Below are 17,685 nucleotides of genomic sequence, written 5' to 3' on the forward strand. Positions count from 1 at the left end.
CCAAGGACTAGTTTTTGTTTGCAGAGCAGCTCTAGCATTACTAGATAATAATTCAGATTGGAGGACTTTAGCTTTTTTCCTTCACTTTTGCACTGTAGCCATCTGTAAGCATCACGGGTGTTCCCTACATCTCTCCTGGTTTGGAGGTTTGAGTAGGCTATGCCATTGCACTTCAGAGGTGGCAAATCCCAAACACTTAAATGGTGCACACTCCAAGGAGATTTGTTTGGGGCTTATGTTTTACTGAATGAGATAAACAGACCTGAGAGTCTGTAATTCAAAAAGGCAGATAAAATCATTGTAATGGGAAAAACCCACAAAATTATATGTGGAAGTGAGATGAGTTTTATTAAATTGTATTTTTCCCAATGATTTTTATCAGAGCCATCCAAATGTACACAGCATGGAAAGAAAATACTGAAGGGAGACAGAGTCTAATGTCTGGATAGCAGACCAGAATTAGACATTGGCTTGCAACCTGCCTAGGAAAAGCCAGTGGCAATCTGGGTTGCCTTTGCACAAGAACCCTGGTGCACTCATTTCATGAACGTTGTGCTGAGTCTGGGCATTGTGTTATCAGTAGGGAGAGGTCAGAGCTGAAAGAGAAAAAAAATTGATGAGCAGATAGTTGATTTGGAATAAACAACTTGTACAGTATAGGAAAGATTAAAAGTTCTGAAGTGATTTATACCAGTTGAGGATCTGAGCTGGCTAGTTTAGTTTTGGCCACTAGCCAACCTAAAGGGTGAGAACAGGGCCCAGCGGTCTGCAAATAACTGAAGGATATTAACGACCAAGGAGGAAATTAAATGATTTAATGAAGCACACAAAGGTGTAACAAGAAGTAGTTGGACTTAATTAAGGAAGGGAAAATTGTAAATGAGTATCCAGAAAGCTTCTTGCTAATGAAACATAATAGTCTGAAAATCACCTTTGCCTGAGACTTAAAACTGGGTGTGACAGAATACAAGTGTCTTGAAGGTTGAGAAATTTATAGTGTGGTAAATTTATAGCTGCTTGCAGCCTTGGGCTCAAATATGTGCATTTACCTTTTTCATGCCATCATGTATGTTTGAAGGTCATACAAGCTCACTATATTTTTTTCTTCCTTTAATGTGTATCTGCTCCTCTTTCTTTTGAAAAAGAAAAATCCACAACCCAAACCAAGAAATAACTCTAACCTGAAATCTCATATCAAGGTATGCTTAATAGAGAGCTTGTTCTATAGCTAAATGGAGAAAAGCAATGATAACTATGTGGAAGAGCAGACAGGATAGTCCTTGCCCAAATTCTCAGATTAAGGTATTTTCTGAGCTGTCTCAAAATTCTTAGAAAATATCCTTCCTGCTGTGAGGGTGGTGCAAAGAGACTATGCAGTCCCAGATAGGAGAAAAACTCAAGCTTGCCCGGAGCATTCAGGTATCTCTGTGATGTAAAGAAGAGATACAGAATTGTTGCTGCTCCTCTTATATTCAAACCAGTAGCAACATGCTAGGGGAGTGACATTTCCATTTCTGAGCAAACTGTGAATCAGTAGCCCAGGTATTTGAGAGACAGAGATTATTCTGAATTTGATAAAATGGCCACATCTGAATTTATTTCACAGCTCATTAGGGAGCTGTGTATAATAAATAACACATGTTATGTTCGGCTAACCTGCCAGCTCCCTGGTTTGTTTTATGCTCTGGGCTGCTGAGTGTGAATAAGCAAATAGTGCCTATTCGACCATTGTCTCATTGTGCAAATGACAGAGAAAGTGACTTGACAGAGAGGTTTTTTTCTTTCCATCAACCCCAAAGTAGTTTCTTGCAAACCTAGAGGTGACTTTTCTGCGCCGTACATCCATGAGGGCTGTTTCCCGTTGATAAGAAAGGACATCTTAGCAGGAGGACAGAGCTACTTAAAGGCAGGAGGGTTTATTTTTCTTTCCTAATTGTTGCTTACAGGGATGTTTTCTCTCTGCCCAATGGTTTACTCTGCTGAGTGAGCAGGATTTCCAGAGAGGCTGGAAATGTGTAGACCTCAAGGATGTGCTGAACAGAGGCTCAGCCTTGCCATTTTGCTATTCACATGGGGCTGTGGTTTCATCTGTGTGCTGCACAGCACTGGGCAGAGGGAAAAGGCTTCACTTCACTTCCCACATGTATTTTAACTTGACTATGCAGTCCCAGTTTGTTTTGTGGGGGATAGCAGCAAAGCAGGATAAATTTCTTTATCATTTTTTTAACCAATTCAGCTGTTCAAAGGAAAGTGACTTCTTTTCTTTTCTTTTTTTTTTTTTTTTTTCCCTCTCAGTATTTGAGCCCTGCTCTTATTTTTGCCTAATTTTTTTTTCCTTTTGTATTTTACAGTTATCCCAAATAAGTCTCTGTAGAGCGAGAAATGTTTAATTGACTTCTTTGGTACTTCCTAGAAAAGAATAACTCATTACAGGGACTTGTAAAAAAACCCCAAATATATACATATATATTTGTATATATATATACAGATACATATATATAGACACGTCTAATTTATATTTATATTTTTTCATAGCAAAAGCTTTTCATGACAAACAAGGAGCTTTGGGGAGATGTCTCACTGTGGCATGTTTCCCTTTTCTGTCAGTACCACCCAGGATACATTTTTATCACTAGCTAGCTGTACCAGGACATAATGACAGCTGTGTGGGGACAGCTCCTGTTTTCTGTTCTGGCATGTTTGCATTAAATCTGGTCTAAACACAAAACCTATACAAATTTCCCAGTTGGTTTCATTAAATCAACTACATCCATGATTTTGAATATGTATTTTAGAATTGCTTAATTCAGTGTTAGAAGAGTTAAAAGGAAAAAAAAAACAAGCCAACAATTATTGGATAGTCTTATATAAGGAGTGTCCTGTGAAGGAAATAAATATGTTTTTACTAAATCAGGTTTCAAACAGATAGAGGATTGGTGCTCAGATGGAACTGATATTCTTCCATGAATTAAGTCACAGTGTAGACTTTAATTTCCAGGCTGGTGTTAAAGGATCAGTGGCTTTCACAGGTACATGAAAGCAATACACAAGTGTAAAGGCACCTGAAACCAGCTGCTGCATTTTTAACATCAGCCGCTCCCAGCTGCTGTGATGAGGCTAGGCTTTTGTTTGCTGGTGTGGTTGTGTGGCAGACCAGTTTGTGTGCTGAGCCAGCATTTGGGAGCTGTAGGTGCCTTGCAGCAGGCAGGAGCTGTGAGTATAACCCGAGGCAAGCTCTGCCACGCCTCTGTTTCACCAGCTATGGCCAGGGGAAAAATTGCATTCAACTTCTTTATACGTGTGTTGATGATAAGTGCTCTGTTGGAGCCAGGCACTGGGGCTAAGAAACCTGTCTTTATTCCTCTATGCAACTGGTAACACTGCTAAACAACCATCCCCTCCCACACACGTGCACCCAAATAGCTCTGCAGACTTCTGATGTTTTCTGACACTGACCTAAGTAAAAGGTGGGAACAATCTCCTCTGTGCAATAGAATGGAGGGATTTCCATTTTCCTGAAACCGTACATTCCAACTTAATTGCTTTCCTGTAATAATATAGTGATCTGGTATAAATAATTTCTATAAATTATTTTTTGTATAAATAATTCAGGGCAGTAAAATGATAAAGTTCTCAACAGAAGATGGCTTACAGTGGTTGTTTAATGCAGTTCATAGATATTTCAAAGACAAAAATATATATCTGCAGGTGGAATGTGACATGCTACATTGAGGATGTGTACAAATGTATTAACGCTATTACTGGGGTAGAGGAAAAATAAGAGTCAGCTGAAGATAGTGAATAAAACATTTTTATATTCCCTGAATGTACGCTATTGTCCTCTAGTAAATAATGAACAAAAGATCTCTGCAAAATTCAGATAATCTCTTGTGCAATTGGTACACTATATTTTATGAAAAGGAATGGGAAGACTGGAAGAACAGGGTTCTTTTCTGGTGGGGTGGTGGTTAATAAATGTGGCAGTATGGGTGCAGCAGCAATTTATAAGGAGGCAGATTTTATGAGTAGGCTGCACATATCAGAGGGTGCTGGGGGCTTTGCATCAGAAAACATGCCCTGTGTGCAAAAGCTCTTCTTTCTTTGTTCCCCTTACTCCCCACAGTCCTCCTGCTCTGCAAAGGAGCAACCGAAGGCAGCTTAAAAACAAAACATGAAATGTTACAGCCCCAAGCTTCCAGGATGCACTTGTGTTTTGTGCTGCCTCTCGAGTCCAAGTTCACGCTGGAGCCAGAGCATCTGAGAGAAAAAACCTGTTGGAGCAAAACTCAGTGGCTACTAAAATCTCCTGACAGCTTCAGCTGTACTAACAAGTGTGGGCTGGGGTGTGGAGTTGTGTTATTTGTATGTTTTATTATCCCTGTATTATGTATTGGTTTATTCCTTTGTACCCCCATGTACAACTTGGTTTATCCCCAGTTTTCCCGCCTTGTCCTCCCTTCCCGCCTTTCCAGTATCTATCCATCACCCTGGAAGAGGCACAGTCCTTCCCTTTACCCCTCCCTGGTGCCTTGTCTGTCACTCGGTGTTCCTTCCCATCCATCCAGAAGCTTCTACTCAGGGCACCGGGTGATTGGGCGAGGACCTGGGGCCCCTCTCATATCCTTCCCCCATTAGACCACGTTGTATCACCCCATCCCGGGGCCACTCCCTACCTCTATCCCCATTGGTTACTGGTCTTCCCCTCCCTTACAGTTTATAAGCTGGTGCAAGCACCTTGTGCTCGTTCCTGTTGGCTGGCACCGTTCTGGAATATTTGGCCCCGTTGGGCTACAATAAACTTGGACTTAGCCCCCAGCAGGATCCGCTCTTCATTTACCACCGCAAGGCTTGCTAGCGCTGCCTGGAACCCACAAAGGCACTCTCCAAACCCCAGCTGGGAGCAGCGGATGGTGCCTCCATCGCCCCTCTCGCCCCAGAGCTAGCCGGGGCTGAGAACAGGGATCTGGGGCGGGAGCGCGGCCCTGGGGTGAAGGGCAGCCCACATTTCCACAGGTCCCCAGTCCCGTGGTGGAGCAGACCTGTGCATGTTGCCTGCTCAGGTGGCACAGCCAGCCTGCTCAAGAACTTTGAGAGCTACTCAGCAGACTAGCCAAGACTGAAAAGGTGAAGGATTTGAATTTTTAGGGATGAGTCTTAAACACTCTTAAGTATGGACCACAGTTTACTTTATGTAAATGGATGCAGTATGTTCTGTGTACCCTTGGGAAGCACCTTGCAAGCATCACTAAAGAGGTGCCCCTGAAGATCTCTGCTGTATTAAATTACCTTGTTAAGTATGTCTCTCTCTCTCTTTTTTACATTTCTCCCCTTTTAAAGTGAGCCAGAGAGGAATCTTCACTCTACAGTGTCAGAGAAAAAGAAAAAACTCTTAACTTAATTCTCTGGTCTGTTTTTCCTCCCCATTCTATCACTCTTTACACTATTAATTTACCTGTTTACTATTAAAATAACTATCTGAGGGTGGCATTACTTGGTGAAGTGATATAGATATGTACACTATTAATTTACCTGTTTACTATTAAAATAACTATCTGAGGGTGGCATTACTTGGTGAAGTGATATAGATATGCTAAGTAGAGTGTGACAGATGAATTCCATAATTTGAAAACCTGTTAGCTGTGAGGTAGCAAGCAGTGTCTTTTTTTCTGTCTTTATTGACTATTAAAGTGCCACTTTGCAGCTCATACTGTTCCAGTGACATGGTTTTCCATGCAAAAAAGTCCCAGTTTTTTTTCTGAAACCAAAAAATCTTCCCATCTGTGTTCATATGGGCTGTGTAATAATGAGATAACTTGTTCAGACCAGAGAAAATAGTTTGTTTTGTTAAGAAAATGGCTTTTCATTACCTTACTGGAATTTTTAAAGTATGTAGATTAGAACCTTGCATATTAATTGCTGGGCATTCAAGTGACATTGGCATTGTTTCAGTATACCTGTGCCAGAGCTGCTGCTCGCCAGGATATGACAAGGCAAATGGAAAGATATGAAGCTGTATGAATACAGCTGGTCTGAGTGATCCTGATGGGAAATCTGACCACAAATACTTAATTCCCTTCTGTGATTACTTTCTGATCTAATTACTTTAGAAGATAGAATGAGAAGAGAAGATAGAATGATTGTCTTTTCAATAAGCTGACATAGTTTTTAGATTGAAGCTGTAAAGCATTTTTCTTTAGTGGAGGTTTCCATTTTAATAGACTAGGAGTGCTTACGAACTCAGCTTATCTCATTTTGGCTCAGTTCAGTAACAGCTGAGGAGTAACTTAATTAAACATGTGCTGTGTGGCAGGGGAACATTGCTTTGCCAAAATCTATGCTTATTGTGAAGTATATTATTTTAACAAGGGAAAGCCAGGATTTCGTTATACATTTATTCCCATAGTAAAGATAATGGTATTTGTCTCTCATACAGGAACTTTCAAGGACCTTAATAAACATGAATGAAACCTAGCCATTTACTCTGCAGAAAAATAATAAATATCCATCTTTAAAAATCAATTCTCAAAATAGGCTGTGATTTTATATTTGTATCTGCTGTTAATTGGACCTTGTGTGGGGAAAGCCCAGATCTTGATCTCAGTTACCCTCTAAGGAGTGTCAATAAATGAGCTGGGACTAACAGATTTGTGCAGATGTTTCCTTAATAAAAAGCTTGTCTGAAGTGTTGATGTTGGAATGGTGGCCTTGTCCTTCCCTCTCTGGTAGCGGTGTTCATGTGCACTGCTCTGAGAATGGGTTAGTAACTTAAGTCCAGCAGGAGTCCTGAGCTACAGGAAGGCTTTTTGTAGTTGAAGTCTAAGGTGCAGTTTCTGATTATGTACAGCTTGATGGGACTTTTGCCTACTCTTCTGAGATGTCTGCTAGTCTCAGCATTTCAGCCATGCAGTGACAAAAGCAGAGCAGAAAACAGAACTTCCATTCCTTGTGAGTTTCTGCTGGTGGGCATCTAGAAGGATGTTCAAAGAGCCTGACCTTAGGTGTGCAATTCCATGGAAAAGGAAAGGTTTTTTTTTCCTCAGGCCTGATGCAGATGCCTTGATTTACCTTCTGTTCACTGTGTATGTAGGAAAGGTATAAAATGCTGTTTCCTCTGCTGGATGGTGTGAATACCTGTATTTTATTAATTTCTAGGCCAAAATCATCTGGATGAGATAACTAAACTGAAAACTCTTTAAACCTTTTATCCCATGAAATGTTAGTATCTCTTTTAGGTTTCACAATATTTCATTTTTTAAGTGCTGCATTCAGTTTCCTTTAATCAAGGACACAAACATTTTGGTATTGTTCAAGCAAAACCAAGTCTCCTCTGTTTGCTGCAGAGTTTAATCTCAGTTTGTCTTGTTTCAGAGCTCAGCCTCCAGGTCCCTGTCCACTGAGCCCCATGAGGCCTTCAGTTTTTGGTAAATTCCCTCTGGCCAAATGCCTAGTCCATGCTAATGCACTTGCTGTGATTTTCAAAATTCTGCCCAAATGGTCTTTTCCTCTGGAATAGTTTGTGATGCTCAACCTCCCATTTTCCTCAGAGGAGAAGTACATAATTTAATTTGTGGGTTTCAGTAGTCTTACTAATGACTTTCTGCTTGTTCTGTCATTTTAAAGTAGTTACAGATGCTTCACTGGCACTTTTATATTGTCCTGCATTGTTTCCATCAGTTGTTGGATTTCAGGAGGGAGACATGTAAACTGTGCTTCAGCTTCTCTGAGACAAAGCTTACAGAGGTGTTGAAAATGAGGCATATGCTGCTGCTGCTGAGTATTTTGCCTTTCTGAGTTGCATTTTGCAAGAGAGAGCTGGAGAAGTATATTCTTGAGAGAAAGTACTGATTCTGGAATGCTTGTCTCTCTAAGTCCAAAGGGCATCAAGTAGGAAACCATTAACTTTTGGCTCAGAACTCGCCTTTCAGAAACACACAGAGCATTATTAAAAAACAACCTTTAAGAATTTTGCCAGTGAAGATGTCTGACTATTTCTTTATCAGCATCTCAGCAGTGCTAACTGGAGGTGTGGGTCTGGGGAGCTCAGCCTGTCTCCCAGTTTGAGTGTGCCAATGGCAATGACTCCAGCCTGTGCATCACCTACAAGAGGGCACCTGCTGGGCTTTGTTGTAGCATTCCTGGGGCCTCTGGTGTTCTTGAAAACCCCTCTCTGTTTAGGAGTGTTTTAAAAGTGTGTGCTGCAGTTGTTATAATAAAAATGATAAAAGCAGAACAAGTACAAAATTATTTTATCCTTGCCTTGTAGTAAGCTGTGCAAAAGAAAGATAGAAGGCTGCTATGTTCCTGTTCTGACAGTCTTTTTCACCCTTGAGAGCTACAGCTAGCTGAAAACAGAAATGTTTTCTGGGAGTAACATCAAGAGAAATTAATTTTTTTTGGCCCTGTTCATTAAAGCTGTATTTTTATTCTTGATGAAGAATCAAATAATTAAGTTTAAATGGGTATTAGTCTTCTAAGGAAGTGCTCTGAAATAAATATTTTGAGTGGTTTTCTCTAGGTAGGAAGGTTCTATGCTTAGCTTGCTTACAAGAAGTTGACACCAGCGGTCAGTCCACTTTGTTCTAAATGCTGTGAATTCAAATGTTCAATTAGAAATCTGAGACTTTAATACCTAAACCTACAAAGACAGCGATCAAGTTTTTTAAAAGTTTGTACTTTCTTGTCTGTTCTTGGCTGTTCTGGTTTTGCATGCAAAATCAGCTTTGTTTTAATGACACTCCGAGATCCTCTGTATGAACAGCAGCAACAGCAAAGCAAGTTCCTTATCTGAAAATAAACTTGCAGGCACAGCCAGTTGTTCCTGGGGCCAACACACCACCTGGAGATCAGGCACAAAAACCTTGATATTAGATGGACTCAGGTACAGCACCTCTGCTGCTTGTATGTAGTCTGGTCTCAGGGGAAAGTTGCATCAGAAAGCAGCTAGAGCAGTGTTTTTTGTGTGGCTGTGGTAGCCACAGTTGTCTGCAGCTCTGCAGGAAAGAAGAGGGACACTGTGAAGGCACAGTGGGGCTGTCACACACACACAGCTCACACCTCCCTGTCCTTTCAAATGCAGACATACCCCAGCCTCCTGCTGGAAGGTAGCACAGGTAAGCCACAGTTCTTATTAGTATTTTAAAAACCAACAAAAAAACCAACAAACAAAAAAGAATTAATGTATCTCATCAGAATGTCATACTTTAAATAACTACATCAAGTCCCACTAGGCAGCTGTGGATATTCCCTTCTCACCAGTTTATTTCTAGCCCTGGAAAACTGCAGATGTGACACTGAATCTTCTTTCATTTTACCCTTTGTATATGAACTGCACCTTCAGCCTTTTAGAGCACTTCATGCAGCTGGATATAGAGAGGACATTGTTTCTAACCAGGGGCTTTATTTTACAGAATTTTTGAAGCTGTTTGGGGAACTGAATTGCTTTCTGATAGAGGAACTCATCTCGTGGTGAAGCATGTTGATATCTTACCTATAATCCTCCAGTGTTGCTTCCCAGACTGTTCCATGTCAGGGCTCTCCTTGTCACATCTGTCTCTATGACCTTGCCCCCGAGATGGCTATAGAAATCACAGGAATGCCTTACAGAGACAGTTCTCAGCCTAGGAACAGCATCAGCTTTTATTTTATTTTTTTAAGCAAAGATAATTTTGACAGCTGGCTGTAACCACGTGGTTGTCTTGCCACTGCTGGCAGGTGTTGCCTTCAGGGGAAGGCAAGGCGACCTGGTTTCAAGGAACAGCACGGCAGCCCAGTCTCCCCTGGGCCACTCGGGCCAACGACACACGCAGGCACCAGTGTGGTGGACGGTCGAAAGCCTTTATTATCTTATCTCATGGGTTTAAATAGTCTTGGGGGACTCTGCTACGTCAGGGGGGGTTGGTAGGGTCTCTAGGGTTAGTCAGGAGTGGAAAACTACTGGGTTAGGTGTGGTTACATTCTTTGGGGTAAATGGATAACATGTTGCAGGGTGAGAGGGGGAAGGGGTCTTTCTTTCCGTCACATCCCGAAATCTTCCGTTCGCCTGTCCCTATCTACTACATCTCCCCCCTCCTTTTCATAAGTAACATGAGGTAGTCGTAGATATAGGCACTGGAGTGAGGTACAAACTTGTAACTTGGTAAGGAAAAAAGGGTTTTTGGTAAACCTGAGTAAATCTCGCAAGGTGAGTTTCGAAGGCTTTTTGCAGCTGACTGTGTTCGCACTTTTTGGTTTACAGCATTTGTTGCTGGCCTACAAACAGAATGTTCGCCCGTTCTAGACGGGCCTGAACAAACGAGACTAGCTTGTTCAGCAGGCATGGTCCTATGGTAACAGCTAAAAGCAGTATTGCCAGTGGACCTACCAGGGCAGAAATTAAAGTGGTGAGCCAAGGTGATTGATTGAACCAGGATTCGAACCAGCTCTGCTGGGTTTCCTTGTCTCTTTTTCTTTGAGCCAGTCTATCTCGGAGTTCTGCCATGGAGTCTTTAACGACTCCTGTATGATCTGCATAAAAGCAGCATTCCTCTTTCAAAGCTGCACACAGTCCTCCTTGTTGCATGAACAAGAGGTCCAGTCCTCGCCTATTCTGTAAAACTACTTCTGAAAGCGAAGAGACTGATTTCTCTAGATAGGAGATGGATTTCTCGATCCTCTGCAGGTCTTCATCGATGGTCATTTGCAGCTGAGAGAGTCCGTGCTGTTGGGTTGCGATGGCTGAGACACCTGTGGCTGTACCAGCTGCTCCCAGGCCGAGCAGCATTGCGATAGTTATACCTGTGATTATTTCTCTTTTGTGCAGTCTGTCAGGTTCTTCGAAAAGGTGGTACACTTCTTCATCTGAGTGGTATAGGACTCTAGGAACAATCAGAACTTGGACACAGAAGTCAATAGAGTCATTAAATTTGGCAAGGAACACACAAGGACTCACTCCGGATCGCTGGCAAACCCACATCCCAGATGCGGATGGGACCACCCACTTACCGATCTTTCTGTTGGGCTTGACAACTTTAGTGCAGAAGTTGCCTTTCTGCTTTGCTAAAGTTGCATTACCAAAACATTTGCCTTGTCCTGTGATTTGACTCAGGGTGATTCCTCTGCGGGGAGTGTCCCATCTGCACTGGTGGGGGGCACTGGCTGTGGAGTAACTGAAGGGGGTGTCTAAAGCGATGCCTTCGTAGAAAGGGGGTTTAACATCATAACAAAGCCAACAGGAGTTAGTCAGGTTCGGTTTGGTTTCGTTTAGGGTTAGAAAGGTAGCTTCTAGTATATAAACACAGGGGTGTTCCACGGGCTGGTGGAGGGTTCTATGTGACCCTTTTGCAGCTCGAGGTCGACCAGTTCTAGCAAGGCTGCTATTCGAGGCTTTGACAGGGGCCACTGCTCGACCCATACGGGGTCTGGTGATTTCCAAGTCAGTTTGATTGGCAGCAGTGGGTGTACGGCAGTGGCCCTTATTATAAATTTGTAATCCTGACTCCTAATACAGCAAGGATGTCCCTTCCTATCAGGGGTGGAGAGTTTTGCAAAATGTAGGGGTGGATTGCTACTGTTTGTTCTGGTCCCTTTTTTGTATGAAGCGTTATGGCTACTAATTGGGTGCTTTTCCAAGCTCGGGACGGCCCTCCCACTCCGTTCACTGGGGGGACTTCTTTGCATTGCCAGTGTCGGGGCCACAGTGCTTGGGGAAAAATCGAGCAGTCTGCTCCTGTGTCTGCCCAAAACTGAAGCCCTATGACATGGGGGTCCTGACTGCCATAAAGGCGGCACGTCCCCCACAGCATCAGGGACTTCTTCCCTATTTTCATGGCCAGGGCCACCCAGGGGTCCCGTTCTGGGGCGTCCCCTGCTGACCCTGCGGCACAGGCGCTGTTTGCGGCGGTAGTGGGTACAAAGGTACCGCAGGCTGTGTTGCGAAATTCGCTGGTGAGGGTACGAAGCTGGCTGCCTCCTGTGGGGGTATGGGGTATAAGGGCACCCCGTCTCACTGGGGGTTGGCATAGATGGGCTGCCTTGCATTTGCAGCGGGAGGAGGCTGGGTGCAGCCCGCACGCCCCCTCCCTCTCCCGTTTCCCTGGGTCCGGGACTTGCATTCCTTGGCCAGATGCCCCTTCCTCCCGCAGCCCCAAACAGGCTCCTCTCGGGCGTGCTTGGGGTGGAGGCGCCGCGGCGGGCTGCCATGCCAGCTGGGGACAGCTCAGCGCAGGCTATTTTTATTTCTCCCCAGTCGGTAAACTGGGCTGGTTCGTATTGTGGCTGCTTTTCGGTGCGGCTTAAAGCTTTACTTGGTTTTGTTTTAAATTGCATTGGCTCTATTCTCTTTGTCTCAGAGTCCCAGCCGGCTCCCGTCAGCTCTTCCGAGCTGCCGGAGCTGCTGCTGGACTCCGAGTCGGAAGTCGAGTGCCAGCGCACTTCCGGGGCTCGGTGCCGTTTTGCGCGGCTCCGACCCCGCTCCTCCCCCCGGGGGTGGCGCCGCTGCCGCCCCCCGGGCTCGCCCTGCCTCCTGCAGGGGTGGGTTTCTCCCTTATATGGTGGCAGCATCAGGCGCGGCTGCCGATCGGCTCCGAGCCCTCTGCCGCTCTCCTCCTCTTTCTCCCGCACACGCGCATTAGCGAAACTCCGCGCCTCTGGGCTCTTTGCGCCGAGACTGCCCGCGCCCCGCCCCTCCCCTTGGCTGCCGGCGCCATTTTCAAAGGCGTATGGAGGCGGCGTGGGCAGCATCCCCTCCCGAGCCGTGGCTCCCGCGCCTCTGGCTTCCCCCGCCAGTCCCCGCCGACAGAACTCTGCGCGCCGCTGCACCTCCGGTACCGGGTCACCGACCGGCGGTGGCGGGGCGGATGGGGAAGCCGCGGATTTTTGGGAGGTTTCCGCGGGGGGCCCCGGGCCCTGGCCCGAGGAGGGGGGCGACGCGCCGGGCCCCCCCGGATCCCCGCTCCTGGGCGGGTCACCCTCAGGGGTAGTTTGCGTTGCCGCTCCTACCCCTAGCTTGGGTGTAACCAATAAACACGTACGCGCTGCGCTCCATGTCTCCTGCTCTTCTATTGCTCTGCGCAGGGCTTTCTCTACTTTTCCCCACGCCTTAAGGCATTTGCCGCTGCCTGAGGATTTCGTGTCCTCGGCCAGCGCGGCTGTGCATTTTTCCCATATCTCCGGATGCAAAACATCTACAGGGCGTTCAATTGCCCCAAGCTCAAGCAGCCTTGCTATAGCAAGATAAAAGTCTTTGAGCTTACACTCAATTCCCCATTGCTTATGAACCTCACTTACGACCCTGGCAATGGCATCCATGATGATCGCGGGTCCTGGGACGTCTCCCTTGCCGAGAACACGGTCTCACCGGTCTGGCCGCTGCTCTTGTCCAGGCGACACCCGCTGCCCGAGCGAATTATTCCCGGGCTTCGGCACCAGTTATGTTGCCTTCAGGGGAAGGCAAGGCGACCTGGTTTCAAGGAACAGCACGGCAGCCCAGTCTCCCCTGGGCCACTCGGGCCAACGACACACGCAGGCACCAGTGTGGTGGACGGTCGAAAGCCTTTATTATCTTATCTCATGGGTTTAAATAGTCTTGGGGGACTCTGCTACGTCAGGGGGGGTTGGTAGGGTCTCTAGGGTTAGTCAGGAGTGGAAAACTACTGGGTTAGGTGTGGTTACATTCTTTGGGGTAAATGGATAACATGTTGCAGGGTGAGAGGGGGAAGGGGTCTTTCTTTCCGTCACATCCCGAAATCTTCCGTTCGCCTGTCCCTATCTACTACAGCAGGCTGGTTGCAGTCATGCCTGACTGAGAGCTATTCAGTTGGAGCTCAGACTCCAGAGGTGTTGAGTGACGAGCTGCTGTACTCATGTGCCAAGCAGCAAGTGCTGCCTGTTGGCAGCCCAAGCTCACATCTCAGTTCTGTCAAGGTTTTAGAGTCCATCATGGCCATCAATCTTTTGCTTTGGCTTTGCTTTGCCTCTGGAACCAAACTCCTTATCACTGAGTTGTCACATGCTAGCTAATATAAGCTGCATCGAGCCTCTCTGCTTTTGACTTGCTACAGGACAAGGGAAACCTGTGCACTCAAACCTCACACAAATTATTTCTTCCTTGCCAGCTGGGCTGGACAGAAGAGAATTTTTTTACATTAAAATGCTTCTGTGGTGACGTTGGTATGATAAAATAAAGCATGGATAAACTGGGTTATGCCAGCAAAAATGAGCCAGGTGGAAAATGCTTTATTCACTGGAGTGCAGGTGGTTCACAGGAAGCCACAGAGGAATTTCTGAAGCAAACATTACCATTTTCCTTGGAGCTCAAGCTTAACATCCTGTTCTTTTCAACTTGTTCCAGGTTGCTGTGTGGTACAATACAGAGACGAAATGCACTCTTGTTTGTGTCTGTATTTTTTTCTGGTAGTCAACAATGGAAGAGAGGGGAGGCCTTGAATGCCATGGGCTCCATCCTCTTGTGCATGGGAGGATGCCCTGATGTTGTGCTGAGGTTCATTAAGTCTGTGGGCAGCTATCATGTTTAGGCATGAGCAAACCTGGTTTATGGGAGAGCCAACTCTCATGGGTCAGCATGACACATGTGGTTGTGCTACTGGGCTCCCCATGGAGCCACCACTTCCTTTGGTTTCCACTTCCCCCGGGCTTCCTGTTGAAAGGCAGATTTTATTTCAGGGCATGTAGTGTCTGCAGGTGCTGTGAGGTTGGCAGGTTTGGTGAGGTGGTAATCCTGAGCACATGAACCTACTCAGTTTGTGGCAGTAAGTCATGACATTGCCACCTCAGCCTGCTGCCAGCAGAACTGCCTGGCTCAGCACTGCTTTCCCTGCTGGGCCAGACCCCAGCCCCAGCAGAAAAGTGATCTGTCCTCAGGTGAGGCTTCTTGCTGCTTCTCAAGTGTAAATAAGGAATGAGTTTCTTGCAATACCTTAAATAGGATAGATTTCCTGCACTTGTGAGGAGAGGAGCCTGCTCTGATGCAGGCTTGTCAGAAATAATGGTCAAACTGGAAGGCACTAGCACAATACTCAAACTGGGGCAGGGTCACTTTTTTATCAGGGTTGTTCCTCGAAATGGCAGTAGTCTGGGAGCAGAAGACCCTTAACAAGAGAAAGAATTAAAGAAAAAAAAAAAATCACATTTCATTCCGATGAGCATGCTTGCTTTTTTTTTCCCCCTAGATTTTGCTTCATAGAAACATTTTTCAAACATTTCAAGTTTGAATAAACCTAGCACTGAACAACAGCTCTAATGAAATAAATAATGTAGTTTTTTGTTTACTTGTCTATTTCCAGTTTCCAGTAATTCTACTGTTTCTCAAAATTATCCAGCTTTGAAAGAAAAGAGTCACAAGAATATTTTTTAGTCACAAAATGATTGTTAAAAAGACTGATGATGTAGCTCAGGGACTGAGACTGAGTATTAAAAATGTCATCATAAATGGGAACTTTTCTGGAAACTTGAAAGTTTGTGAAAGAAGGAGGTTATGCTGACAGATGTTTCAGAAACCTAATTAATGAAGCCCTGAAATAAAAAGGACTGAGAACAGTTTGGCTTCTTGTATGAGAAGAAATACCATGTATTTCAAAAGCAATGAAAGACCAATCACCCCAAGAACTTCAGACAATAAAGAAGGATTGTAAATTTGACTTAGGTTTCTTTTTGTTATTATAAACCTTTAAATGTATCTCTGGATAGAACTGTCTGAAAGACCGTGATTATATTTTGTGGCAGTTACTGAGCTTTCAGGATTTTATACATTCTACATTAACAAACAGGAGCTTTTGAATATGTTAACGTTGAAATAACTTCTTTAGGCATCTGTAGGTGTTCTAATCAAGGCTGTTCTTCCCTCCTACTGGTCAGAAATTATTAAAGAGACCAGATTGTTCCGAACCTCAAAATCTTTTCATCCAAATGAGTAAATGTTTTTGACTGCTTCAGTGTCACTGAAAAATGCGTATTTGAACAACATTTTTTTCCCCTGAAACTACTTCAAGTGACTCCAACTTCATCTTGCATGTAATAACTTTGCCCAAATGAAAGATGCACCTAATCTCAACTGTAAGAACATGGATTTGCCAGTTCTGTACTGCTGCCATTTGTGAAAAATGGCTTTGCCTTACTGTATTTCTTTTCATTATCCTTACTTAGTGGCTGATCAGCTTCCAATAATGTGGTCACTTGATCTTATCCTGTGAAATTACAATCCATTATCTCATCAGGGTATGTTCTCAGAGGGGATTTTAAAAAATGCTGTCAGTAATAGCTGTACTCAGCTGAAATTAAGTGAGGTCATGGAATAAGCTTCACTGCTGCAAAGTACAGGTTATCAGCACCTGTCCTTCATTAATCTGCTCAGCCCTTTCTCTTTAGTATGTGAAGTGACACAATGTCATAAAGCCACAGTGAAATCCATGGAAACTTGCTGTCTGCCCATGCTTCGAGGAGTCTTACCCACCTAGATGCTGCTGTGTTTGATAGCTTTGCTGCTGGGCTGAGATTGATAGGGAGCTTGTCCCAGTGGCTTTCCGCAGGAGCACAAAGCCTGTTGTGAAAAGCTGAAATAAAGCCAGACATTTGTAAGCCAGTTTCTAACCTCTGTTAATTGAGGTGCCATTTTATTAGGCAGAATTGATGATGCAGTAAGGGGAGTCACACTACATTAAGGGAAATGTATGAAAGCACTTACTGCCACTGAAAGGCAAAAGCAGCTTGAGGACATGCTAAAGGATGGGTGTAATGCTGTAAGGAAAATTCTGCAGGTAAAGGTCAGTGGAGTTTTCCTTAAAAGTAGTTTTCAGACAAGTTTGGGTGACATTTTTTTGTCCAATTTCTAATACTGTTTTCTAATCTTTGCCTCAAAGAAACAATGGGTTACAAAGCATATTGTCTGTACAAGGACTTGATATGTAGTGTTTTGATCTCCCTGTCTTTCTGCAAAATGTCAAGACTAGCTTAAAATCATAGACTCTGTTTTGAAATTAAGAAAAAAATATTTTTCCTTAGGCTTTTCAAAGTCAAGTTTTCAGATGTTCTTTTGTGTTGAAAAGGGCTTACACATTTACCTAAGTGAAAGAGAATGACAAAACATATAAGTTAAAAAAAATACTTTTCACATAGCCATATATTTCCAGATGCATGGGGGAGAAGACCTCATGCCTCAAATAATGAAATAGCACAATTTTCACTGTTTTCATATAAACAAGAAATGAAACTTCACAGCTATGAATATGCTATTTATTGTCAGTGACCTTAAAAGACTGGTCACTTTTGAAGATTCATTTGGGTCTCTTCATCACCATGAACTTCTTCTTGGGCTTCTTCCATACTACAGTCCAGCAGCTGCATGTTATGATATATTCTGCCCATCATCATATTTGAGTTCTGTATCAGGCTGTACTTATTTTGGTAGAGATGAGTGTGTTTGTGTGCTACAGGGGCTGGGGGTGGAAGTTTCACTGTCTACTGCTTGCAGATAGAATTACTATCCCGTATTTCAACTTTGCTTATTTCCATTGTGTTTCTCATGGTTGTCTGTGGGGGATAAAACAAACACTGCCTTTGGATTTGATTTGCACTGTGAATTTGCTTCTAATTGGCACCACCCACACCGAAATTTAAAGTCAATATTTTCAGTTTTCGAAGCCAGAAGGATAAAATCAGTCTACTAGAGTGAGATTTTAAAAGGCTGACAAAACA

Source organism: Lonchura striata, chromosome 4, assembly GCF_046129695.1.
Source record: "Lonchura striata isolate bLonStr1 chromosome 4, bLonStr1.mat, whole genome shotgun sequence".
NCBI lineage: Eukaryota > Metazoa > Chordata > Aves > Passeriformes > Estrildidae > Lonchura > Lonchura striata.